Source organism: Sciurus vulgaris (genome assembly GCF_902686455.1).
Source record: "Sciurus vulgaris genome assembly, chromosome: X".
Classification (NCBI taxonomy): Eukaryota; Metazoa; Chordata; class Mammalia; order Rodentia; family Sciuridae; genus Sciurus; species Sciurus vulgaris.
In genome coordinates this window covers 125,523,894-125,551,438 of record NC_136471.1, presented here as the reverse complement: position 1 = coordinate 125,551,438, position 27,545 = coordinate 125,523,894, and the positions used below count along the sequence as shown (strand labels likewise).

The window sequence follows — 27,545 nt, the reverse complement described above, 5'->3', positions numbered from 1 at the left end:
CTTCTTCCTTCTTCTTCTTCTTTTTTTTTTTTGTACCAGGGATTGAACTCAGGGGCATTCAACCACTGAGCCACATCTGCAGTCTTTATTTTATTTAGAGACAGGGTCTCATTGAGTTGCTTAGCGCACTAAGTTGCTGAGGCTGGTTTTGAACTGGTGATCCTCCTGCCTCAACCTCCCGAGCAGCTGGGATTACAGGTGTGTGCCCTTCCTTTTAAATTTTATTTTGAGGCAGTCTTGGTCAGTTGCCCAGTGTGGCCTTGAACTTGCAATCTTTCTGCCTCAGCCTCCCAAGAAGCTTGGATTACAGATGTGTGTCACCATGCCTGGCTAATACACATTTTTATGTCTCTAGAGAAATCAGGCATTTTTAATACTTATTTACTATTTATACATCTTTTCATGAAATAATTTAATGACTCATGAACTTAACAAGCATTTTTCATATATCTGAATTTTTTAAATAGTATATTTAGTTGTTATGGACCTTTATTTTATTCATTTTTTATATGTGGTACTGAGGATTAAACCCAGTGCCTCATACATGCTAGGCAAGCACTCTACCACTGAGCCACAACCCCAGGCCCTATCTGCATTTTCTCATTGGATGAAAGTTTACTTTTATTTCAGTGAGTTATGCATAATTGTAGAATTGTATATATAAAGTGACTAACTCAAACATTTTCACATCACATATATTTTGTTTTATTTACTTTATAAAACATCAAACATAAAATTCTGAAAACTCCATAGTAAACTTTGTTGGAAAAAAACCTGCTATTACTTATGTTGAAAACAGAAATATATCTGCAGCCCTAACAGAAAGAACATTGAGCTTGATATGAAATATTAAATGTGATCCAGGTGTGGTGGCACATGCCTATTATCCCAGCAACTCAGGAAGTTGAGGCAGGAGGATCACAAGATTGATGTCAGCCCAGCAATATAGCAGGGCTCTCAGCAACTTAGTAAGACCCTGTCTCCAAATAAAAAATCAAAAGGTCTGGGGATGTGGCTCAGTGGTTGAGTGTCCCTGAGTTCAATCCCCAGTACTCAAAACAAAAACAAAAAATAATTATTAGCCAGGCCCTGTGGCAACACCTGTAATCCCAACAACTCAGGAGGCTGAGGCAGGAGTATCACAAGTTTAAATCCAGCCTCCACAGTTTAGCAAGACCCTGTCTCAAAAATTAAAAAAAAAAAAGGACTGCTGGCTGGGTGTCGTGGTGCAGGCCTGTAATCCCAGTGACTCTGGAGGCTGAGGCAGGAGGATCATGAGTTCAAAGCCAGCCTCAGCAACAACAAGGTGCTAAGAAACTCAGTGAAACCCTGTCTCTAAATAAAATACAAAATAGGGCTGGTGAGGTGGCTCAGTGGTCGAGCGCCCTGAGTTCAATCCCCGGTACCAAAAAATAAAAATAAAAAAAGGAACTATCTATGTGGGTCAGTGGTTATGTGCCCCGAGTTCAATTCCTGGTTCCTCCCACCCTAAAAAAGAGTTATTACAACACTTAAATTAAGAAAATTAAAAAAAGAAAATCATCTTGAAAATTTTTTTTTAAAGTTTTGATTAGGGCTGGGGATATAGCTCAGTTGGTAGAGTGCTTGCCTTGCAAGCACAAGGCCCTGGGTTTGATCCCCAGCACCACAAAAAATTTTTTTTGATTAATTGTACACAAATGGGGGCTGGGAATATAGCTCATTTGGTAGAGTATTTGCCTCGCAAGCACAAGGCCCTGGGTTGGATCCCCAGCACCACAATAAAAAAAGAACTGTACACAAATGGGGTACAATTATTGATTCTCTGGTTGTACAAAGAAGAGTTGCACCATTTGCATAATCATACATACACATAGGGTAATGATGTTTGTCTCATTCTATTTTTCCTTCCCCTACCCCCTTGAAAAAAATTTAACAGCCTAAATAATTTTCATATTTGTATTTCTAAAAGAAATAAATTTTAAAAACCCAGGAAGCAGGGTAATACTGTTACTAATTCTAATTTCTATTTTTAACACCCTAAATTACTTAGTTCTCATTTCTTTTTGTATGTCAGCTTGTGGTTGACTTTGCAGAGTTAGCATTTTTTTTTTGGTGTCAGTTTTTAAAACATAAGCTAGAAGAATTTGGTCAGTAGCTTCCCCATTCCATAGAACATCTGAGAACTTAAAAAAATGGCATTTAAATGGGAGTAAGAAGAAAAAGTAATGTGATATTTCAGTGTTTGTTTTCTGTTTTCTGTGTTTGTTTTTTACTTCTAGACCTAGCGTCATGTTTTCTAGAATCCTCAAAACTTGTGAGGGTAGCCTCTTGTTTTTAAAATGATCAACAACATTCTTCTTAATAGAGTAAGTTATGGACAGATTTTTAATCTGCATACTTTTATTTTATCTGATTTTTATGCTGTGGACTCATCATAAAAGTGACTAGAAAAACAACCTTCTCCTTGTCTCTCATATGACCAGCCGGGCTCTGTCTGCATTCTGAGTTTCAACCTTTAGGTCCCTGTGTTAATTTTCATCACTGTGACCAAAATACCTGACAAGAACAACTTAGAGGAAGAAAGATTTATTTTGGTCCGCATTTCAGGGCTTTCAGTCCATGGTCATCTGGTTCCAAGGCAGAAACATTATGGAGGAAGGTCATGGCAGCCAGGAAGTAGAGAGAGAAAGAAGGAACGAGAAAGAGAGAGAAGGACCTGGAGAGAAGATAGACCTTTCCAGGGTATGCCCCTGGTGACTTATTTCTCCCAACTAAGTTCCACCTTCCACTAGTCAATTTAGCCATCAATGGACTAATTCACTCATGAGGTCAGAGCCCTCGTTATCCAGTCACTGAAACCTCACCTCTAAACACATTTCAGAGGTGATATGTTTTCTAGGATCCTTTGGGGGACATTTCAGGTCTAACCTCGTTATCCTGAAACCTCACCTCTAAACACATTTCAGAGGTGACATGTTTTCTAGGATCCTTTGGGGGACATTTCAGGTCTAAACTATAACATCCCTAAAGGGAGGTAAGGACTACTATGTTGTGTTCATCTTCCAGAGGGACAGGGAGTGGAGGGGATGGATTTGACTAAACCCAGAAGGGAGAGTTGACCTCTTGGGATTTGAGAAGAAAGGCTGGCTCTGTGAGCAAGTCATTTGTGTAGTTGCATCAAGCCCCATGCTTCATTTAATGTTCTACTGCTACCCTCTTGAAATTCTTCATAATTTTTAAATACAGAACCCTGTATTTGCATTTTGCACTTGATCTACAAATCATGTCACCAGGGTGTTGGGAAGACCAAAGAGTAAGAGGCAGCAGTGGTGGGAACATTCTTCTCTGATAGGGAGGCCATGGGATATTTGAGGACAGATCACAGTGTAGGCATGTTTAGGATCCTCAGTTTGGCAATGAAAAAGTAGATTGACCAGGGATCTACTTGCTCTCATAGGGACATAAGAGCTTGAATAGTGAATTTGATGGACTGAAAAGAAACCCTCTTATAAATGTCCTGGATTTCATAAGCTTCAGGGGTTAAGTCTCAGCTAAAGGATGGTCTCCTTTCAAGAAGACAGATTAGGCCTTTGTAGTGGGTTGAATGGGATCCCCCAAAAGGTACATCTGCCTGGATCCTCAAAATATGACCTTATTTGGAATAAGGCCCCCCCTTTTTTTTTTGGTGGTCCTGGGGATTGAACCCAGGGCCTTGTGCATGCTAGGCAAGCACTCTGCCTACTGAGCTATATCCCCAGCACCAAATAAGGGCCTTTTAATTTTCTTTTTCTTGGTACCAGGGATTGAGTCCAGGGACACTTAACCACTGAGCCTCATCCCCAGCTTTTTTTCATATTTATTTAGAAACAGAGGCTTTTTTTTTTTTTTTTTTGGTACCTGGGACCCAGGATGGAACCCAGAGGTACTTAACCACTGAGTCACATCCCCAGCCCTTTTTTATTTTATTTGGAGACAGGGTCTCACTGAGTCACTTAACACCTTGCTAACTTGGTGAGGCTAGCTTTGAATTTGTGATCCTCCTGCCTCAGCATCCTGAGCTGCTGTGATTATAGGCATAAGGCACCGTGCCTTTTTAGATGTAATTAAGATGAAAATCTGAAGATGAGATCATACTGGCTGTTACAGTTTAGATGTGAGATATATCCCAAAAACTTATGTGTGAGACGGTGTTAAGCTAGCTTAGAGGTGAAATGATTGACTTATGAAAGTTTTAACCTGATCAGTGAATGAATCCCCTAATAGGAATTAACTGGGTGATAACTACAGGCTGGTAGGGTGTGGCTGGATGAAGTGGGTTATTGGGGGGATTACTTTGGGGTATATATTGTGTCAGTGGTGAGAGGAGTCTCTGTGTCTCTCTGCTTCCTAGTTGCCATTTTCTGAGCTGTTTTCCTCCTCCGCACTCTTCCACCATGGTGTTCTGTCTCATCTTGGGCCCAGAGCAATGGAGTCAGCCATCTGTGAACTGAGACCTCTCTGAAACTGTGAGCCCCAAATAAACTTTTTCTCATATAAAATTGTTCTTGCAGTTCTTCTGGTCACAGTGGTGAAAAAGCTAACTAAAACACTGGCCTAGCATGGATTCTAAATCCAATGAGAGCCATGTCCTTGTAAAAGACAGAAAAGGAGAAGACATACAGAGAAGACCAAATGAAGTTGGAGGCAGAGATTAGAGTGATACAGTTTTAAGCCAATGAATGCCCAGGATTGCCAGCAAACCACCACAAACTAGGAGAAAGGACCCACCCCTGACAGTGCATTGATTTCAAATCACTGGTTTCTAGAATTGTGAAGAAATAAATTTGTGTTTTTTGTTTGTTTTTTTGTCACCAGATTTGTGGTAATTTGTTATGGCAGCCTTCAGAAATTAGTACAACCAGTGTCAGTAAAGTGCTTGGTTGTTGAGATTTAATTTGAGGTAGCAGGGAATAAGTGTTGCATCACAGACTTTTTTAGCAGGAAAATAAAAGCTCTCCCAGAAGTGTTCTAGGAGACTTCTTCCCTTCCATCCCATTGGCCAGTGTCAGGTCACAGGACCACTGTTAGTTGCCCAGAAGTTTGGGAAATTGGATACTTAAGAAGCAGAATAGGTCACATTTGATTGCTGCCTAAAATAAAATGGGAGTCATATTAACAAAGATAAGATGGGAGGGTAAAGGAGGTGAAGACATAGAACTTTAGGTAGACAACAACTCTCACAAGCCATAATGTAATATTTATGTAGTTAAAAATATGCAATGATAAATTATATTTGAATGTCAATAGAAACAGTGATAATGATTATTTTACAATCTCTTGCTACTGAAGTGGGATCTGTGAGCAAGCAGAATAGTTATCCCAGGGGAACTTATTAAAAATGGAGATTCTTGGTCTCTACCTCAGACCTACTGAATTAGAATTTGCAGTTTAACATGATCTCCAGTTCATTCCTATGCAGTTAAGTTTTTTGGTTGTTGTTTTGTTTTGTTTTTACTGAGGATTGAACCCAGGGCAACTTCACCACTGAGCCACGCCCCTGGCCCATTTTATTTTTTATTTTGAGACAGTGTCTTGCTAAGTTGCTTAGGACCTCGCTAAGTTCCTGAAGTTAGGTTTGAACTTATGATTTTCCTGCCTCAGCCCCCTGAGCCTCTGGAATTACAGGTGTGCGCCACCACATTCAGCATACTTTAAGGCTTGAGAAGTACTGGTCTTGGTGACTCAGTAAAATCTGATTAAACTACTAAGAAAAACAAGTTGCTACTGTGAAACGGGAAAGAATTGTCATCAGTACTCAAACACAGAGAAGTCCAAATATAAGATGAGTATGCGAAACTCAGAAAATGTTAAAATGTTATAATGTTTGTATAATACAATAGAGACACAAAAAGGCAAGTTTTTTGGGTCAAGTTTAAATGGAATGAGGTATATCTAATGGCTACTGTACCATAGTCTAACATCACATTTATGACTACATTCAGTAATGTTAAGTTTCTTACAGCACATAGAAATACCAATTAATAAGCCATCACCAGCAAAGATGTAATAATTAAGTAAAGTGACTAATCCTTAAGTATGAAGAGGAATCCAGAGAAGCCAGTGAGATCCAACATCAAAGTTAGTTAAATTACTATAATCCTACCTCAGAAATCCAAGACTTCTTTCTATAAGATTTTGATCCTTGTTGCTTGTGATGGTGCACGTCTATAATCCCAGCTACTTGGGAGACTGAGACAGGAGGATCCCTATTTTGAGGCCAGTCTGAGAAACTTAGCTAGACCTTGTCTCAAAAAAAAAAAAAAAAAAAAGAAGAAGAAGAACTGGGGGTGTGGATCAGTGGTAGAGCATCCATGAGTTCAGTCTCCAGTACTGAAAAAAATATATATGTTTATGCTTTATTGAAATACTTTGTAGTAGGCAAAATGAAGTTTTCTTGCTTATCCTTTAATGAAATTCTACAGTTTATTTCATGACAACCATTCTAAAGAGTTGGAATACCCATTGATTAATATGTATATATTGTTACCTCAGCCTCATTGTGTGGGAATAGAAATTGCTATGAATTGCAGTGTTCCCCCAGGACAGAGTTCGTTTAAAAGCAAATAGATTGGTTTTTGAAAAGCATAATTTATTTATAATAGATTATAGCCTCTAGTTGTCATGCTGTGGCAAAACTGTTTATACACCAAAGTTGGAAATAAAATGCAAGAGTCAGCATTTTACTTTGGGAAGGTTATACCCAAAATTTATTTGAGCAAAGGTATTTAATTTTTACCATGAAACTGGACCGGTATAAAAAGGTACTTTGGCTATGTACACTGCTAGAATTGTTCTGTTTCATCATGGAACTGTTTTAGGCAGCAAACTTGGATAACAGCTTCTTTAAGGGAGATTAAAGGAGACTGTAAAAATAGTAGATTGAAGTCATTAAAAACAGACAAATCGGCTGGGTGTGGTGGTGCACACCTGTAATCCCAGTGGCTCAGGAGCCTGAGGCAGGAGGATCCCGAGTTCAAAGCCAGCCTCAGCAAAAGTGACATGCTAAGCAACTCAGTGAGACCCTGTCTCTAAATAAAATACAAAATTGGACTGGGGATGTGGCTCAGTGGCTGAGTGCCCCTGAGTTCAATCTCTGGTACCCAAAAAATAATAAAATAAAAATTTAAAAAGTGAAAAATTAAAACAAGTCTCAAAAGAAGATTTATGAATGTCCAATCAGCACGTGTAAAGTTGCTAAACATCATTAGTTATTGTGGAAATGGAATTAAAGACCAATTAAGATAGCAGTATGTTAACTAAAATTTTTAAAAACTGACAATGTCAAACAATGGCAAGAATGTGGAATAATTTTCTTGAATTGCTGGTAGGAATGTAAAATGGTACAACTTTGAAAAACTTTTTATCAGTTCTTTATGGAGTTACATATACATTTACCCTAGTAGCCACAAATCTCATGCCTAGGTATTTTCTTATGAGTCATGAAAACATTTGTCCACACATACCCAAAAACTCTACAAAAGTGTTCAATAGCAACTTTTCTCATAAGAACCCCAGCTGGAAACAACCCAAATATCCATTAGCAGAGAATAGATAATTGAATTGGGTCGAATAGTACAGTGGAATGCTATTGAGTAATAAAAAAGGAAACAAATAGGACACATGCAACAATATAAATTACTCTCAAAAACATGGTGAATGAAAGGAATCATTCTCTTAGATACCATGTAACTGTAATTCTAGAACAAGCAAAACTAAATGTTTTGATGAACAGAAATTCTTTTTTTTTTTTTTTTGGTACTGGGGATTGAACCCAAGGGAGCTTAACCACTGAGCCATATCCCACTGAGCCTGCCATTTTTTATTTTGCAACAGGGTCTCACTAAGTTGCTTAGGGCCTTGTTAAATTGCTGACACCGACTTTGAACTTGTGATCCTCCTGCCTTAGCTTTCAGTGCCACTGGGATTATAGGCGTGCACAATGCCCGCCTGCCTCAACTTTTATTTTTATTTTTTTGTCATAGCTTTTTCTTGGACCTACGACTAAAAGCATTTGTTGGTGAGACACAATATGTATGAAAATAAAAAGAAAACAATTGTCTCTTTTGAGTCTTAGTCTCTCTTTGACCATTTTCTTTAAAGAAAGCACAATGGTATGTTTGACTTTTTGAACTGCCAAATCTAATGCTGTGTAATTACTTAATTAGATCAGATTACTGTTTATATTAAACTCAAATAATGATTAAACTGAAAATTTTCATGCAAGAGCTCACAGGTGAAATCAGTGGAAATCAGCCAATGCTTGTCTTAACCTGTCTTTGTGTACACTTTCCCAATCACCCAAAGGTATACAAGGCTGAACTGACAGATGAATGACCCTGGTGGATGAAGTACATATAGTTCACAGCTGAGCCCACATATAAAGGCAAACATGAGCAGTGGTACTTGCCAATCTCTTTTTTAATGCAGCCACATGGCACAAACCCAGGTGGTGTTCTCCAGAAGTTCCACTATGGAGTTGACTTCCACAGTACATTCATCTCCAGGTTGACTGCAAGGGCTCTAATTTTTAAGAAAACTTCTAAATTTGAGATATAACGTACATACAATTTTGGTAGCTAGTCTCTAAAGGTGGCCTCAGTATTCATGCTGGACTGGATTTGTAGCTCAGTGACAGAATGCTTGCCTAGTGTGCCTGAAGTCCTTGGTTCCATCCCCAGTATCACAGACAGGCACAAATACTCATGTTCAGGTAGTTCCCTCCCACATTGAGTCAGGCTGACTTGTGGCTTGGGTTAAACAATAGATTGCGGCAGCAGTGACCCTGGGTCAGTTCTGGGCTTGGCTTTTATCACCACTGGTGAATTTTGCTTCCTTTTTCTTGGGATATTTGTTTTGGGGAGTCCTGTCAGTTTGGATCTTCCAAGAAGCAAACACCAAGACCAAATTATTATGTGAGAGATTTATTAGGGGAAATGCTAGTGAAGGAAAAAGGGAGAGAAAAATCAGGTGTAGCTGGGAAAGACTTCAGATCCTGTTGTGGATTTGACACTTGCAAAGGGTGAGAGGGAAGAAAGGAGGGTTGGGTAGGAAGCAGCTCTGAGAAATTCTTGCCCAGGCTGATGGGGAGCTTTAGGGAAAAGACTTCTCATCAGAGAAGTCCCTTAATGTGCAGGAAGGGTCCAGCTCTAGTGTCCCTACTGTGTTAAATAAATGGCTAGACAAAGGCCTGAGAGAACATGGCCTTAGTGAAGACTGTAGTGGATTCCAAAGGTGCAACACCCAGAGGCTCTCAGGTAACTACATTCTTCATGGCAGGTTCTCCCTTGGAGGGAGGTCTGAGTGGCATGCTTTGTGTGGTCGCTACATATAACTACTGGAGAGGCCATGTGATGACAATGGGTCCTGAGAATACACAGAGAAAGAGTGAAGCCTAACACGCAGCCCGGTAAGCCTCCAGATGACTCCAGCCATTTGAAACATTCAGGGGACGGACTGTTCAGTCAGCCCACAAAATTGTGAGTGATAATAAGTGATTGTCATTGCTTCAAGTCAACATATTTTAGGGTGGTTTGTTGCACTGTAATAGATACCCCAAACAAGGCCTAGGGTTGTAGCTCAGTGGTAGAGTGCTTGTCTAGCATGTGTGAGGCACTGGGTTTGATCCTCAGCATCCCATAAAAATAAAAGTATTATGTCCATTTACAAATAAAAAGGTAAAGAAAAAAGATACCCCAAACAATAGTGAAGTTGCATGTGTATAGCCCAATGATTTTTTATGTATGTAAAGCTATCAGGATCACTTGGATCAAGTTGTAGAACATTTACAACAACCCTAGAAGGTTTCCTCATATCCCCTTCTCAGGCAATATTGTTGCTCATCCCACAGGTAACTACTATTATGAGTTCTATCACTGCAAATTAGTTTTGCCCCTTCTTGAACTTCAGATAAATAGAATTATATATTTCTTCTTATTATTTTTTTATTATTATTATTACAGTACTAAGGATTGAATACAGGGCCCTGTGTGTGCTAGGTAAGAGCACTACCACTAAGCTATATCCCCAACACTTTTTATTTTTTATTTTGAGACAGGGTCTCACTAAGTTGCTAAGGTTGGCCTCAAACTTGTGATCATCCTGCTTCATTCAGACTCCTGAGTCTCAGGGATTACGGGCATGCCCCACCATGCCAGGCAAGTACTTAATCTTTAGTGTCTGACTTCTTGCAATTATGCCTCTGATTCTTCCATGTGGTTGGGTACAACAGGAATTTTTAAAATTTTATTGCCATGTAATTTTCTATTTGTATGAATATTGTTTATACAATATTCACTAGCGAATTGTTTCTAGTTTTGGCTATTATGAGAAAAGCTGCTTTGAACATTAAGTCTTGTGGCAGACATATGCACCATTTTTCTTGAGTTTCTACCTAGCAGTGCAATTGTTGGGTCATAGGATAGCATATTGTTTAGCTTTAGTCAGTAAGGCCAACTTGATTGAGCACTTTGTAAATACACTTTTTATACAGTTTAATACATGATAATGACACATCAAGGACATTTAAATAAGAGACTCCCTGCTTATTGTTTTTCCCAGCCATTTGACTTCAGGCTCCATGGAGTCATGAATCATGTTTGTCTTCTTCATGTAGTGCAGTACCTGCTATAGTAGGACATTTCAACTAATTTATTGAAAATAAAAGTAAAAATAAGATGTCTTAGTTTAACACTGAGAAATACATCTTTGTGTGTGCGTGTGTGTGTGTGTGCTTGTGTGTGTGTGGTACTAGGGACTGAAACCAGGAGCACTCTACCACTAACATCCCCAGTCCTTTTCTTTTTTGGTACCAGAGAGTGAACGTAGAGTCGCTTAACCCCAACCCTTTTTTTTTTCTTATAAAAATCTTTACATTTTTATTGTGATATAATTTACATATCATACAGTTCACTAATTTCAGTGAGTTTTAGCATATTCACATATGCTAAATATATGTACTAGTACATATGCATCCATTACCACAATCAATTTAGAAAATTTTCATCATTACCCTAAAATGAAATCCCACACCCCTTAGCCATCAACCCCAATTACCCCTCCCTTCAAATTCTAGGCAACTAATCCATTTCTTGTTCTAGTCTGTTCTGGATATTTCATATAAATTGTATCATATAATATGTGACTCTTTTTTATATTTTATTTATTTTACTTTTGTAGTGCTGGGGATCAAACCCAGGGTCTTGTGCTTGTGAGGCAAGTACTCTACCAACTGAGTTATATCCCCAGCCCCTGTATTTTATTTAGAGATAGGGTTTCGCTGAGTTGCTTAGTCCTCACTAAGTTGCTGAGGCTAACTTTGAGCTCAAGATCCTCCTGCCTCAGCCTCCCAAATCACTGGGATTACAGGTTTGGGCCACCATGCCTGGCTCATTTTTTATCTTGAGACAAGTTCTTCCGTAGTTGCCCAGGCTGGCGTTGAACTTGGCCATTTTCCTGCCTCAGCCTTCCAAGCCACTGGGATTATAGTTGAGTACCATTGCATCCAGCTCAAAAAATATATCTTTTTTTTTCATTTTTAAATTTTATTTTCCATTTTATTTTTATTTTTTTAATATCTTTAAGACTGGATTTTAGGTACTTTGGCAAGCCAAATAAAGAAAAAAGACTATTTTTTTTTTCTGAAGTTTCCAAAGGTATTACAACTACTTGTCTACAGGTGTATGAACAGTGACTTTAAAAACAATATTATACAACATATACAATCAGAAAAATAAGAAATTGTATGTCATTTACGTATGATTTATCAAAATGCATTATTCTACTGTCATGTATAACTAATTAGAACAAATTAAAAAAATAAAAAATATTCTGTTTCAGTGTTGTGAAGACATACCCAGAGTAGAATGGTAAATCATAAATTCTTACAGTAGAGCCTATTTAATCTAGAGTTCATGGATGGATTTTATGAGGGCCTAAAATTGCATGCAAAATTTTGTGTGCAAATTGATCTTTCATTCAGGACTTATTTATTTATTTATTTATTTATGGTACTGGGAATTTAACCCAGAGGCACTCGGCCACTGAACCATCTTCCCAGCCCTTTTTTATTTTTAATTTTGAAACAGGGTCTCACTAAGTTGCTTAGGGCCTCACTAAGTTGCTGAGGTTGGCCTTGAACGGCAGTCCTCCTTCCTCAGCTTCCCAAATCGTTGAGATTATAGGCATGTGCCACCGCACCTGGCTGTAGGACTCTTGATTATAAGAGTATTACCTAAGTAAGAAAGGGAATATGATGGCAGGGTTTTTGTTTGGTTCATGGAATTCAAGGAAGACAGGCACAGCCATGCTCCAAAGGGCACAACCAATACAGCCCCAGTTTTGGGAACACAATCAAGAGATGCTTTATGTCATGCTGGCTCAAGGGCATTTGGTTGTTAGAACCCAAACATATGTGCAACCCTAGTTTCAGGAGAATCTAGGAAATGCAGTTTTTTAGCTTTCTTCTTTTTATAGAATAGGAAGTATTCAAAGGAATGTTGTAATACATCCTGGGATTCTTTCTTTCTCATTGGTGGTACCATGGTATCAATGACACTGATTTGGATCAATGGTTGAAACTTATTTGTCATCCCCACACCATATTATGTTGCTTCCAGACCACTGATGTGTAGCTCTTATTTTCAAGAAAAAAATACACAAAACTCAGAAATTGACAAAATGATGCCTGTATATCCTTTTAATTTCATATTAGAATACTATTTATAGCATAATTTTCTATAATGGATTACATAATTGTCCCAGAAAGGCTGACCACAAACTTGCAACAAAAACTGCTTAAGCCCAAACAGTTTTAGTACAGCCTATTCAACCCATGTGTCCCAAGCTTCAGCAACTGATATGATTTACAAATTCTGATGTGTTCATTCCCACCTAGCCCAGCCGAGTCTGAGTTAACCCCCCTAACTTTCTCTTTAAAGTCATCGTAGAGATTTTTTAAAATTGGGCCTCTCCCTTACTCAGCAAGTTTAATAAGCCAATCTTCATGTAAATAAACAGTGCTCTTGTGGACTTTGTGGGGGTCTTTGACAAAGTGAGTGGTTGTGTTGCTATATAGAAAGTGAAGCTGGGCACAGTGGTGCAGGCCAGTACTCCCAGTGGCTCAGGAGGCTGATGCAGGAGGATCACAAGTTCAAAGCCAGCCTCAGCAACTTAACAAGACCCTAAGCAACTCAGTGAGACCCTGTCTCTAATAAAATATGAAAAGGACTGAGGATGTGACTCTGTGGCTAAGCGCCCCTGGGTTCAATTCCCAATACCTCCCACAAAAAGAACTGGGGATATGGCTCAGTGGTTGAGTGCTCCTCAGTTCAATCCCAGCACCAAAAAAAAAAAAAAAAAAAAGAAGGACAAGAAAGAGAAGAAGGAGAGGAAGAAGAGGAAGAAGGAGGAGGAGGAGGAGGAGGAGGAAGCGGAGGAGGGAAGAAAATAACAAAACAAGGACAACACTAAATACAATTTGAAGCAAGGTTCTACTAATGTAGACTTCTTGGAATTAGCAAAACAACAAGAATATCCATTATATTTAATGTGAGGAGAGTGGACTTTTCCTTGTGTTTGTAGTGACAAACCATGGTTGAATTATGGAAAGTACTATAGAAGGAGAACACAGAGGAAGAGTTAAATCCCAAGTGGCTGCAGTTTCTCTCTAAACAAATGAACCCCTACCTGCCAAAAAGTACAGCATGGTTTTTGGTCCTTATATGTCTGCAGTATTTGACAATATTGATTATTTCCTCCTTTTGAAATTTTTTCTATTGACTCCGATAATGGTGTACTTCCTGGATAATCTTTCATCCTGTCTGAAAATTCCTTTTAAAAATTTTATTTATTTGTTTATTTATTGATTGATTGATTGATTGATTGTACCAGGGATTGAACCCAGGGGTCCTTAACCACTGAGCCACATCCCCAGACCTTTTTATTTTTTATAAAGAGACAGGGTCTCACTAAGTTGCTTGGAGCCTCAGCAATTTAGTGAGACCCTGTCTCAAAATAAAAAATTAAAAGTGCTGGGGATGTGGTTTAGTGCCTTGGGGTTCAATCCCCAGAATCAAATAACAAAACAAACAAACAAACAAGAAAAAGCCCCTCTGTACTTCCTGACGGGTAGAATCAGCCTCAAGGACAGGAGCAAAGTGATGAAACTTCTTTTCTCAAAATCTTGTCATTGTTATTGAATTGGCATCTGGGACAAGGACTGAGCTTTTGGTGACATTATGACTTTGAGGCCCTGAAGGTGTATGTGAAGAAAAGAGCCTGGAGGACTTTCAGACAGAGTCAGGGAGCTACATGGATAGTTGTGAAACTCATCTCTACTTTGTGAGCATTCATCAATTCCATTTCTGCACTAAAGCATATTTTCTGAGAATACAGTCAGAGTCTCCTGGATCTAAATCTGTCTTTTTAAAAAAATTTGTTCTTTTTAGTTATACATAACAGTAGAATATACTTTGACATATCATACATACATGGGGTATAACCTCCCATTTTTGCGGCATACAGATGTGGAGTTACACTGGTCGTATATATTCATATATGAACATAGGAAAGTTATGTCTGATTCATTATACTGGCTTTCCCATTCCCATCCCCTCTCTCTTTCCCCCACTGTGCCCTTTCCAATCCAGTGAATACCCACTCTCCCCCCACACACCCCAGGGCTATTGTAAGTTAGCGTCTGCATATCAAAGAGAACATCCAGCCTTTGGTTTGCGGGGAGATTGGCTTATTTCACTTAGCGTGATAGTCTCTAGTAAAAGTACCAACAAATGCCATAATTTCATTCTTTTTTTTTTTGCCATGCCGGGGATTGAACCCAGGGTCTTGTGCTTGTGAGGCAAGTACCCTACCAACTGAGCTATCTCCCCAGCCCTTCATTCTTCTTTCTGGTTGAGTAATATTCCATTGTGTATATATACCACATTTCCTTTATCCATTTATTTGTGGAAGGGCACCTAGGTTGATTCCCATAGCTTAGCTATTGTGAATTGAGCCGCTATAAACATTGATGTGGCTGTATCTACTAGAGTATGCTGATTTTAAGTCCTCTGGGTATATGCCAAGAAGTGGGATAACTGAGTCAAATGGTGTTTCCATTCTAAGTTTTGTTAGGAATCTGCATACTGCTTTCCAGAGTGGTTGCACCAATTTGCAGTCCCACCAGCAATGTATGAGTGTACCTTTTTCCTCACATCCTTGCCAACATTTATTTTTACTTGTATTCTGGATAGTTGCCATTGTGACTGGAGTGAGATGAAATCTCAGTGTAGTTTTAATTTGCATTTCTCTAAGTGTTAGAGATGTTGAACATTTTTTCATATGTTTATTGATCAGTTGTATTTCTTATTTTGTGAAGTGTCTGTTCAGTTCCTTTGCCCATTTATTGACTGGTTTATTTGTTTTTTTGGTGTAAAGGTTTTTGAGTTCTTTATATATCCTGGAGATTAATGCTCTATCTGAGGTGTGTATGGTAAAGATTTTCTCCCATTCTGTAGGCTCTCTCTTCATGTTCTTGATTGTTTCCTTTGCTGTGAAGAAGCTTTTTTATTTTGAAACCATCCCATTTATTGTGAATCTGCATTTTTAAAACAAATACCTTAGGGTTATGTTTTACACATTCAATTTTTTTTTACACATTCAATTTTAAGAACAAGTGTTCTAAGGGGGAAGGAGCAGAGTGGGAAAGGTTAAAAACTCATGTGAGATAATGTTATTATTTCTATTGTAATATGGAGAATGCTTGTAAACATTCAAATTATTGTGCTTAGGCATGGGTGGCCAGGCAATAATAGGTCAGGATCCACTCACTGATAGAATGCTAAACCAACTGTAGCTCTCATTCATGTAATATCAAATCCAGCTCTTTGAGCTGGGCACATAGTGCACACCTGTAATCCCAGTGACTCCAGAGGCTGAGGCAGGTGGATTGCAAGTTGGAGGCCATCCTTAGCAACTTAGTGAGACCTTGAATCAAAATAAAATTTAAAAAAACGGCTGGGGATGTGGCTCACTGGTAAAGTACCTCTGGGTTTAATCCCCAGTACCAAAACAACAACAACAACAAAACTCAGAAAGCCAGATGTGAGTCAGTGGCATGAGTGCTTGCGTACTTATACGTCAAGCTCTGTGTTCAGTTACCAGGACTGCAAAACAAACTAGCACTAACACCCCAGCTATTCAAGGATTGCTGAAATTCCTAAAGAGCAGGAACTGAAACTTCCAACCCCAGCTTCTTGTTGATCTTTCCAAGGGATTTGACTTTGCTCCCTGCCTCTGCCATTTTGTTTCCCTCTCCACTATTTGGGTCATAGTTTATGTTTATTATCTCCATAAAAAGTTGCCCTATTTGTGATTGTATGTGTTTCAGGGAATGTCAAATATGTTCCTCCTCACAAAAAATTATCCCATTCTTAACACTAACGTTTTCCCACTCAGATCTTTCACATCAGTGCCTTGTAATGAGCCTGGTGTTCTTAATCAGAAGTGGATGTCTGCCATTTTAATGATCCAGCATCTGCTTCTACCCAGACATGTGCTTGATCTGAGAGCAACCAGGTTATTATAGATCTTACCGCCTGGCTATGATGAGTTGGTGCAGAAATGGCACTAGACTAGCTGAATCAGAACCTTCCTAGAATTGTTAAATTCCTGATTACAGAGAGCCCAAATCAATCCCTCACTTGTGGTGGAAGTCATCCAATTTGATTCAGGAGCTCTCAGTAGCCCTGCTCTCTGTGACAGGGAGGGCTTATTAGTTGTGATTGTGCAGTGAGCTACAGGGGCAAAAATAATCAGAGAATGGATTTTCTTTTTGCAGTGCTGAGGATTGAACCCAGGGCCTCGTGTGTGCTCGGCAGCTGGTCTACTACGAAGCCGCATCCCCAGGCCAAAGAATGACTTTATATTTTTTTAATTAAAAATTTTATTTGCAGTGCTGGGTTTGAATCTAGGGGCACTCTATCACTGAACTATATCTCTAACTCCTTCCTTCCTTCCTCTCTCTCTCTCTCTCTCTCTCTCTCTCTCTCTCTCTCTCTCTCGTCTTTCTTTCTTCCTTTCTCCTGTAAGCACAAAAGGATGGGATGCAGACCTCAACAGATTCAGAGAAGCCTTTATTAATTTGCTGACTCAGGCACTGTTGGGGCACATTTTCCGGGTGGGAAAATGGCCATCAGTTACAGAGGGGATTTTGGTTTTATAGGGTAGAATGATGTAATCATTGGAAGCTGTGTATGTGCAGTTTTGACCATCAGGGGCTAGTTGTATAGGTTAAAACTTTAACTTAGGAGGGTAGTTGTAAAAAGGTTGAAACTCATTGTTGTCTGGGGAGCTAAGAGTCCAGATCCCGAGGCATGAGTACTCAAATCTTGCCCATTGTTTTTCTTTCTCTGGGATCCATTGTTTCCCAAAGTTTCAATATTTGCTGTGTCTCCATTTAGGACTAATTTGTCTTGGGGGAAGGTCAAGGTTTAGGGCCCAGCATTCAGTATTGTCCCTCTCCCCCAGAGTCCATTATTACCAGAAAAGGATCTGCTGGGTGCTTAATCTTTGACTAGTTTCTCCTCCCTCCTCCTGAGCTGCACCTCTCTCCATTTTTCTTTGGGGGCTACCTTACAGGAATATTATTTTCCATAATCCTTCACTTCCTTTATTGCTTTCCTTCATTTCTTTCCTTCATTTCTTTTTTCTGGGGATTTAACCCAGGGGCACTTCACCACTGAGCTATATCTCCAGTCCTTTTATTTTGGAGACAGGGTCTCCCTAAATTGTTGAGTCTGGCCTTGAACCTGAAATCCTCCTGCCTCAGTCTCCCCAGTGGCTGGGATTAGAATGACTTTTTAAAGAAATATCTATTTCTCTTAAAAATTATCTAAAACATATAAACAAGGCAAAAAGATGACTGAATGTCCTTCCAATGTCATATGGCAGCATTGTCCAACAGGGCTGTCCAAGGATTATTTTATTCTCTAAGAGACTTTATTTGACATACTACTTTTTGTAGTTCATACTCTGTAGACTTATGTGTTGTCATGCTCTGACCCAGGAAACAGATTTAGGGTTCAGCAGGTGGAAGAAGATGCCAGATGCAGTTGGGATAGTAAAGATGTTTTATTTGATTGTGGCCACAGGCATTAGCCAGCCCCCAACTTCAGCTTCAGGCCCCAGCCAGTTCCATTTTAGGCCCTCCTACCTTAGCCCATTTAAATAGCCATTTTTATATGCAAACCAAACAAAGAAGGCACAATGCCAATAGGTTGCATAATGGGGGGGGGCACATGGTCACAAGTTAATGTTTATGACCTTGAATCACAGTGTTTCTGGCCTTGACTAACCATAACATAGAGGGTTCCCATCCTTGGCTACACACTAAAAACATAATATAGCCAGCCTGTCTCAGTGAGAGAGCCTAACTATAGCCATTTTGGGCCTGTCCCAACACATGTTAACTTGTGGATTTTTGCTCAATAGAAATGTCTAGTAGAAGGGATAGCCCCACAGGTTTTGGTTTTCTTGTCCTGTAAGATATTAACAGTTTTGTTGCTAACTTTATTATGGCATTCTTTTCCTGCTTGAATGCACAAATTTCCCCCTTTTTCCTTTCCTTTCCTTTTTTTTTTTTTTATTTTGGTACAGGAGATTGAACTCAGGGACACTTAACCACTGAACCATGTCCCTAGTCCTTTTTTGTATTTTATTTAGAGACAGGGTCTCACTGAGTTGCTTAGGGCCTTGCTAAGTTGCTAAGGCTGGCTTTGAACTCATGATCCCCAACTGCTGGAACTACATGCATGTGCCACCTCACCCAGCTCTTTTTTCTTTTTAAGAGACTGGAGTCTCTTCCTAAGTAGCCCAGGCTGTCCCTGAACTCCTAGACTCAAAAGATCCTTCTGCCTTTGTCTCTCAAGTAGCTGGCACTACAGGTGCACACCACCATGCCCAGCTATAAATTTTGTTTCTTAAATAATTTTCAAATCAGCTTTGCTGTGCCGCAGGTTTCTTCACTAATTAAGTACATTTTCATACACACATTTATTCTATATTTAGGACCATGTGGGGGCAGGATGAAGATCTGGGATCTTGCTGTTCCTTTAAAATAATTTTCATGAACTCTGTTTTTGGCTCCACCCCTCACCTCACCTTCAGAGGGCTCTCTCCTTCCAATTCCTAAGCCTTTCTGGAGTTGTGTGACATGAATCATTTTGCTTCTTATTAGCTTTCCACCTGGCAGGCACTTAGCTTTTTCTGCTTCATTATGTCATTTGGCACTTGGCCATCTACTTTCTAGCTTTCAAAAATTTTCAAAATTTGTCATTATCTCATTTGCTGTCATATTTTTTGGAACTTTCGGTTTCTTTGTGAGTTCATGCCTTAAACATGTCCTTTCTAGTGGGATTTGAAGAGGGGCCCATATATGTTTGAGATCAATCTGCTTTGTTTAACTGGAACTGGATGTGATTTTAAAATATACTCCCCAATGCAGCAGTGGTTTCTTTTTCCATCAAAGGAAGAAATTCATCCAAGGTTTAGATAGGGTCAAACTCCTGGTGATTGAGCCATTTGAACTTCAATTTGATCTTCTTTAAAATATATGTTTTAAAAATATTTATGCCCAGTATTTTATGCTGAACATTAGAATCATGGCATTTTGGATCCCACGTGATAAATTTAGGCTATCCAACGTATTAAAAGAATCACTGAATTGTACCTTGGTAAGTAGCAAGCACTGGAATGTGCAGATGTGGTCTACACTGGCATTTGCAGTGTCACATTTGCATGAGCATCTTTTTTTCCTTTGGATAGTTAATGCATTCAGCATGGAAAAGCCATCTTCTACATGCTGCCTATGTCTTTTCCCAGGGTACTGAAGAAACATGCACTGAATGGTGACAATTAAGCCAGATTACTTCCACATTGAATTAAGAAGCACATTGCTGACATCCAGCTGTCCTGAGTGAATAAAAGAGTGTGATAAATTTGTCATTTTTTTCTCCTGCTACAGTTGACATCTATCATTATCCCTGTTTCCATCCCCATTCAACCTTTCCTTGGTAATATTCTCTGATTTTCCTTTGAAATGCCAGCTCTTCCTGCATATCATACTGTGTGCTTTGGGGAGACTGGCATTCATCCCTAGCTCAAGGCATGGATAGTAACTTAGGTGTGGCTAGTCAAAGCACTGGTTTTCCTTGGCCACAGAAACTGATTCACAGATGGGCATGTGACCCAGTTAGAATTTAATTCAAGCAGACTTTATTTGGTGCTAGTAGAAGAGTGATATGTTGAACTTTAACCTGAGAGCTTATGGCATTGGAACAAATGGGACACTCTTCAGAATCTGAAAATGAAGCTAATGTGGCAGAAAGCAGAGGAGAGATGGAGACAAAACCACTTGTGATGATTTTACTTGGGTATCTGAATTAAGCTGTGTGATTTGAGGCAGTTGCAATTATTTTTCTGTCACTTACCACCAGTCTGACCCACCTCAAAAAGCCTTGCAATGCTCCTTGCATAACTGGTGCTATGCCAGAGGTGGTGCTCACAATAATTTTTACCTAAACAAGAAATTACTTTGGCTTATTACATAGGCCAATAGCAAATATATTGCATCCATAACGTGAAATATCTAATCACATAAACGCCATAATGGGTATATGTTTGTGCAGAATGTCATTGATATTAGGTGATATGCATAGTGTCATCTGATAAAAGAATTTTGCCAACAAACTGTTTCATTTTCCTTCCTAGCATGCTTCTATTAACTTTGTGAGTTACTTTACAAACTTCTGGGCAGTGGTACAACTTAAACCTTTAGCATCCCTGGAAAGCACAATTTCTAGCTTATTCTGGAAAATCTCAGTTGGTTCACCAGAAGGGTACTTTATTTTTAAAAAGAATTAAAAAGCTCTTGTGTTTTCCTGCCACTAAGTGACAGTTTCAGGAAAGGTGAAGGACGTGGGGTCTGCAGACAAATAACATCTAATTTTCATATAATTATTGTGTTTCTTACTCCTATTCTTTTTCCTCTGCCTGTCATTCCTTCAGACTCTCTTGTACCAGTAATACAGTTACACACTTATTTGCACTGATTTCTATGTAATGTTTGCATTTATGAACTTATTCTGTACTGCAGTATTTTGATAACATTTTCTTTTCTTTCTTTCTTTCTTTTTTTTTTTTTTCTTTCTTTTTTTGATACTGGGGATTGAACCCAGGGGCACTTTAACACTTAGCCACATCCCCAGCCCTTTTGTATTTTTTCTTTTGAGACAGGGTCTCACTAAGTTGCCTAGGGCCTTGCTAACTTGCCTCAGCCTTCTGCCTCAGCCTCCTGAGCCACTGAGATTGTAGACATGCACCACTGTACCTGGCTTGATAACCTTTTCTTAACTACTTTTATACTTTAATGAACTGTTGATCCATTTTTACGAATTGGAAATATAATGAATTGCTATGGTTACAATACAAATTATAAATTGGAGAAATGCAAGAATAATATGCAAATGACATAAATTATATTAACCAAGATCAAATGCACTTTAGCAACTGAATATTAGGGAAAGGAACTGACTAATCAAGTCTTTTAAAAAAAATTTTTGTAGTTGTAGATAGACAGAATGCCTTTATTTATTTGCTTATTTTTATGTGGTGTCAAGGATCAAACCCAGTACCTCACACATGCTAGGCAAACACTCTGCCACTGAGCTATCGCCACAGCCCTAATCAAGTCTTTATCTTCAAAGCACAAGCTTTAGGATTGTCATGATGGTTGAGGATATAATGAAGTTTCTGTAAAAATCATAATTTATCTTAGGTTTTATATTTATGAAATATATGTGGATACAATTGTTTCATTTTTCTTGAGACCTGTGAACTATGTGGACCCTTTTTGTAAACTCCAGACACCACTAATGGTCTGAGGACTGCACTTGGCCAACATTTCCCAGAGGATACTTGCTGAAGGGATTCTAAAAGGGTGGTTGGGGACAGGAAAGTCTTGACAGTAAGAGGGAGAACCATTGGCATCAACAGTATGTTTGCTCAAATATCAGCAGTCCACAATAACTTGGGTGAGAATTATTTTATATATATATGAAACTAATATATATATTAGTAGGTGGATACAATATGCTTATTTTATTTTTATGTGGTGTGGAGGATCAAACCCAGGGCCTCACACATGTTAAGCAAGCACTCTACCACTGAGCCACAACCCCAGCCCTGGGAAGTAATGTTTAAAAACAGTTTTATTGGCTGGGTACAATGGCACAGGTCTATAATGAGTTACTCCAGAGGCTGAGACAGGAAGACCACAAGTTCAAAGCCAACCTGAGCAACTTAGTGAGGCCCTAAGGCAATTTAGCAAGACCCTGTCTCAAATAAATAAATAAATAAATAAACAAATAAATAAATAAGGCTGGGGATGTCCCTTGGGGTTAAGCGCCCCTGGTTCAATCCCCAGTACAAAAAAAAAAAAAAGTTTGGGCTCAGCTTGGGCAACACAGGAAGATCCTGTCTCAAAACACAATGAAATAAAACAAACAAATGAAAAATCAAAATATACTGAGAGTTACCTTTAGTAAAGTTTGGATGTGTGGTTTTTAAACTTTCAAAAAATAATATTTGAAATTACCTTTACTATTTAAAATTTGAACCTAACTATTTTCTGGGCTTGGGAAGTTCTTCTCTGATGAATTACAGATATAAATACCCAGATATGAATAAATGTATCTATGTCCATATGATAGGATCTATATGTCTGCTGGGCCTTAAGTAAACTAGATATAAAACAAATAGAAGTAGTCATTTAATAAAATAATATATAATAAAAGATTCTTTTTTTTACTTGTATGAAGGTGACTGATAGCAATGACTATATTAATCATGATGCTAATTTACTCCAAAGGATTGTTTAATAAATCAGAAACATAAAACATCTTATTTCTGTCCTGAATTTGTGCAAATTTCATCTATTTTTATAAAAATCAGGTTTATTCCGACATTTTCAGAAACAGATCTGAAGCATCTACTGTGTCAAGTGGATAACTGAGTATAATAACCAAGTGTTATTAAACTGTTTTCTCACCACATGGTGGGAAGGACAAATGGCTGTCAGGAAACCTGGGAAGAGGTTGCAGAACTGCCCTCTCCAACTGGATATCCAGATGGAGCTGCCTCACGTGGTCCTGTAACAGTGGTCCACTTCATGCTTTGAATATAGTTCTTGCTGCTCTGCGCTGAGGCTTATTTTTAAAATGGACATGTTGGGAGGGCAGAATCATGAACTGAAATCTATTTCCTTGCAAATATGAGTTTGTTGGGATGAACCCAACTACTATGTATAAGTATAAAGCTCTAAGAAAAATGGACATATTTTTTTTCTTTTGTCCCTCTCCCAAATTCACAAGTGAATTTCAACATACCCCCATCCCCAGTACAGGCTACACCCAGAATGCAGCCTTCGAATCACCTCTTTAAAACCTCTCTGTTCCCCCCAATGGGGAGAATTATAGCCTCTGAGACAGGAGTCCCCAGTTTTTCTCCTTTGCTACTAAAGCCATAAAGTATTTCCTTTTTTTCAAAGTTTTGTCCTCTTTATTGGATTGGTATTAGGGACAAGGACGGATCTTTCAGTCCCAATCTCCAGATCCATGGAGCCACGGAATTCTGTTGGGGAGAATTTCTAATTCTGAAAAAAGTAGGGAGAGGCAAGATTTAGAAAGGGCACCATTTGAGAAGGTTCAATTCAAGTAAGCTCACTGCAGAGTCCTTATGTTTGCTTTTAATTGACATAATCCAAGATGAATATGGCATTTGCGCAATGTAATGAAGTGTCAAGAGTATGGCAACACCTGGTGTGAAGTGTTGCCTGTTTGGATCAGCATACATTATTTTGTCTGGAGAGTTAAATTCCAAGCATGACTTAGGCAATGGAGAGGAACTAGATTGTTATCTTACTCACTTACACGATGTTCTTCATTTGTTTCTACAGGAAATAAACAGGGATGTGATAGTGACACGCTAAGCATTTAAAAACATTTTTATTGACATTTATCAAGAAATTCCCCATTTTAAAGTGTACAATTCAGTGGTTTTTAGCATATTCACAAAGTTGTGCAGCCATCACTAGAACACATTAGCAGTCATTCTCCATTTCTTCCAAACCTACCCCTCTAGATTTGCTTGTTCTGGACATTTCTTTCTTTTCTTTTCTTTTGTACTGGGGATTGAACCCAGAGGTGCTTTACCACTGACTCACATCCCCAGCCCTTTTTATTTTTTTATTTTGAGACAGGGTGTCCCTATGTTCTTAGGGCTTCACTAAGTTGCTAGGCTGGCTTTCAACTTGTGATCCTCCTGCCTCAGCCTCCAGAGTCTCTGGGATTAGAAGTGTGCACCACTGTGCCCAACTGGACATTTCTTTTATTTATTTATTTATTTATTATTGTAAACAAATGGGATACATGTTGTTTCTCTATTTGTACATGGAGTCAAGGCATACCATTTGCGTAATCATAAATTTACATAGGGTAATGTTGTTTGATTCATTCTGTTATTTTTTCCCCTTCCCCCCAACCCCTCCCACCCCTCTTTTCCCTCTATACAGTCCTTCCTTCCTCCATTCTTACCACCCTCCTTAACCCTAACCCTAAACCTAAACCTAACCCTAACCCTAATGCTAACCCCCCCCCCCCCCCCCGTTATATGTCCTCATCTGCTTATGAGCAAGATCATTCGTCCTTTAGTTTTTTGAGATTGGCTTATCTCACTCAGCATGATATCCTCCAATTTCATCCATTTGCCTGCAAATGCCATAATTTTATCATTCTTTATGGCGGAGTAATATTCCATTGTATATATATGCCAGTTTCTTTATCCATTCATCAACTGAAGGGCATCTAGGTTGGTTCCACAATCTGGCTATGGTGAATTGAGCAGCAATGAACATTGATGTGGCTGTATCTCTGTAGTATGCTGATTTTAAGTCCTTTGGGTATAGGCCAAGGAGTGGGATAGCTGGGTCAAATGGTGTGGACATTTCTTATAAATAAATTAATACAATATGTCACCTTTGTGCTTGACTTATCTCACATAGCATGTTTTCAATGTTTATACACACTGCAACATGTATTAGTACTTCACTGAATAATCTTCCATTGTATTGATTTACCACATTTTTTTTACCCATTGGTCAGTTGGTGGATATTTGTGTTGTTTCCACCTTGTGGTTATGAACAATGCTGCTATGAACATTTGTGGAAAAGTTTTACATATGTGTGTTTTTATTTCTCTTAGGTATATACCTAGGAATGGAATTGTGGGTCACATCAATACCGCCATTTACCGGTGATGAGTCCTGCTTCCTCAGGTGTTGAAGTATAACGCCAGAGAAACATGCTGAGGCAAGCGTAGAGTAGAAAGTAAGCTTCATTAAAGAAAAGTAAAAGCAGACTTCTCCCGGGTGGAAGAAGGGGTCCCAAAGGTGGAATCCATCCGATTGAGCAAATCTTGTCCTTTTCATAGGTTTTATTCTCCTGTTCTTTCCCTTATCTCTTTCTTTCCTGCCTATGTGATTAGGCCTACTTTTGCATAAAGTGAGAAGTGATGGGCAAGGGGAGGGCCAAGATGATTCAGGCAAGTAAGGGCCCAGGGGGCATTAATTAGCATCTCCTTGTCTGTAGTCCCTGACAAGGGCAGGTAAATTTGGTTATCAATGGGCTCTACAGGTCCTTGACATTCCATTCTCCCAGGGCAGTTTCCAACTTCCAGAGGCAGGTGGCTTTCATGGCCCCCATTTCCTTGATCTGACCTGATCCCCTATTTCTACACTAACTGCCTGTCCCCAATTCTGGCTTCAACATGGTAACTCTATGTTTGACTTTTTTTTTTTTTTTTTTTTTTTTTGTACCAGGATTAAACTCAGGGGCACTTAACCACTGAGTCACATCCCCAGCCATTTTTTATATTTTATTTAGAGACAGGGTCTTGCTGAGTTACTTTAGGGCCTCACTAAATTGCTGAGGCTAGCTTGGAGCCTGTGATCCTCCTTCCTCAGCCTCCCAAGCCCCTCTAATCACAGGTGTGTGCCACCATGCCCAAACTTTATGTTTAACTTTTTGAGGAACTGCCAGACTGCTTTTCTAAGTGGGTGCACCATTTTACATTCCCTTTGGCAGTGTATTTGAGTTCCAGTTTCTGTGCATCCTTCCTGACTCTTGTCATTGTCTTCTTTTTGATTATAGCCCTCCTAGTGGGTCGTGCTGAAACCAAAGTTTTGAGATGAAACCAGATTTTCTGCTTCATCAATGTCTTTCTGGGTCCTTTTCTTGCAAATGTGAAGAATAAAATCTTCAGACAATAACTGAATGGAATAGGAAAGGGAGTAGGATTAATTTAACTGAAAAGAAAAGAGACACAACTCCAGCAGTGGGGGAGGGGAACTGATAGCAGGACAATTCTTTTTGGTGTGCTAACTTTGGGCTTATCTGGTTTTGTTTTTTGTAGGTGTGAGCACTGATTGATATCTATGTTAAACAGGCATTGAAAAAGTATCAAAGCCTAACCCAGAAGCGGAGGCAGGAGGATCCTGAGTTCAAAGCCAGCCTCAGCAATTTAGGGAGGTCCTAAGCAACTCAGCAAGACCCTGTCTCTAAATTGTAAGATATAAAGCCACCTTTCTCTCCCGGGACAGGAATTCCCGGCCTCCCCACCACCTGTCAATCTGCGTTCTCCCCTTTCCGGCTTATGTTGCTGTAATCTTTCTGCCTCCCGCGACTGTCCTAAATATGTCATTGGTCCATCAGTCAGTCTGTAAGAATTCTCCTCCACGATTGGTTCCTCTCAGCCCGCGAAATTCCTAAGTCTGAGAGAAACCTTGCACCATCTTTCTTCTTTTCTTTTTCCCCTTCCCCTGTGCAGACGTGAATTTGTCTGCACAAAATAAAGGGTTCCTTGTGTGAGACCTGTATCTGTGGAGCGTTTCTGGGAGCTAGCGACGAACCATAACTGCGCCCTTTTCCACCTAACATAAATAAAATATAAAAAGGGTTGGGGATGTGGCTCTAATACAAAAAAAAAAAAAAGAAAGCAAGAAAGAAAAAAGTACCAAAAGTCAGTAACTGTGTCTTTTAGTCTTTGATGTAATATAATATAAAGCAGCTCCTCCGCCTTTTACGCTGCAGTCTTTTCCCTGCCTCCCAACTTCTTGTCAGTCTGTGAACATCCTAGCTAGCTATTGACTCATCAGTCAGCTTGCAAGTATCCTTCTCCATTATTGGTCCCGTTAACATGCGGAATTCGACCACTTAAGGATAGCTCCCCGCCATCTTTCTCTTCTCCTCAAATTCTTGCTTTCTCTCTCCTACTCACTTTCTTTCTCTCTCCTCCTCGCTTTTCACACTCTCTCATGTGCACTCTCTCTCTTTTCCTCCATTTTCTCTCTTACCCCGCAGGGAGACACTCTTTACTTAATAAACCCTCTTATGTTAATTTATATGTCCAGAGTGGTT

The 27,545-nt window shown here is 39.2% G+C and overlaps 1 long non-coding RNA gene across 2 annotated transcripts in view; it reads left to right on the top strand.

Moving 5' to 3' along the window:
- LOC306650879 overlaps window positions 1-26,677 on the top strand; it is a 72,679-nt gene extending 46,002 nt beyond the window's left edge. For both annotated transcript variants that reach the window (XR_013761049.1, XR_013761050.1), the window contains 3 exons: window positions 19,897-20,087; window positions 25,333-25,457; window positions 26,542-26,677. This is a non-coding gene — a long non-coding RNA (uncharacterized lncRNA). The remainder of the gene's footprint in view (window positions 1-19,896; window positions 20,088-25,332; window positions 25,458-26,541) is intronic.
- Window positions 26,678-27,545: the final 868 nt, after the last annotated feature.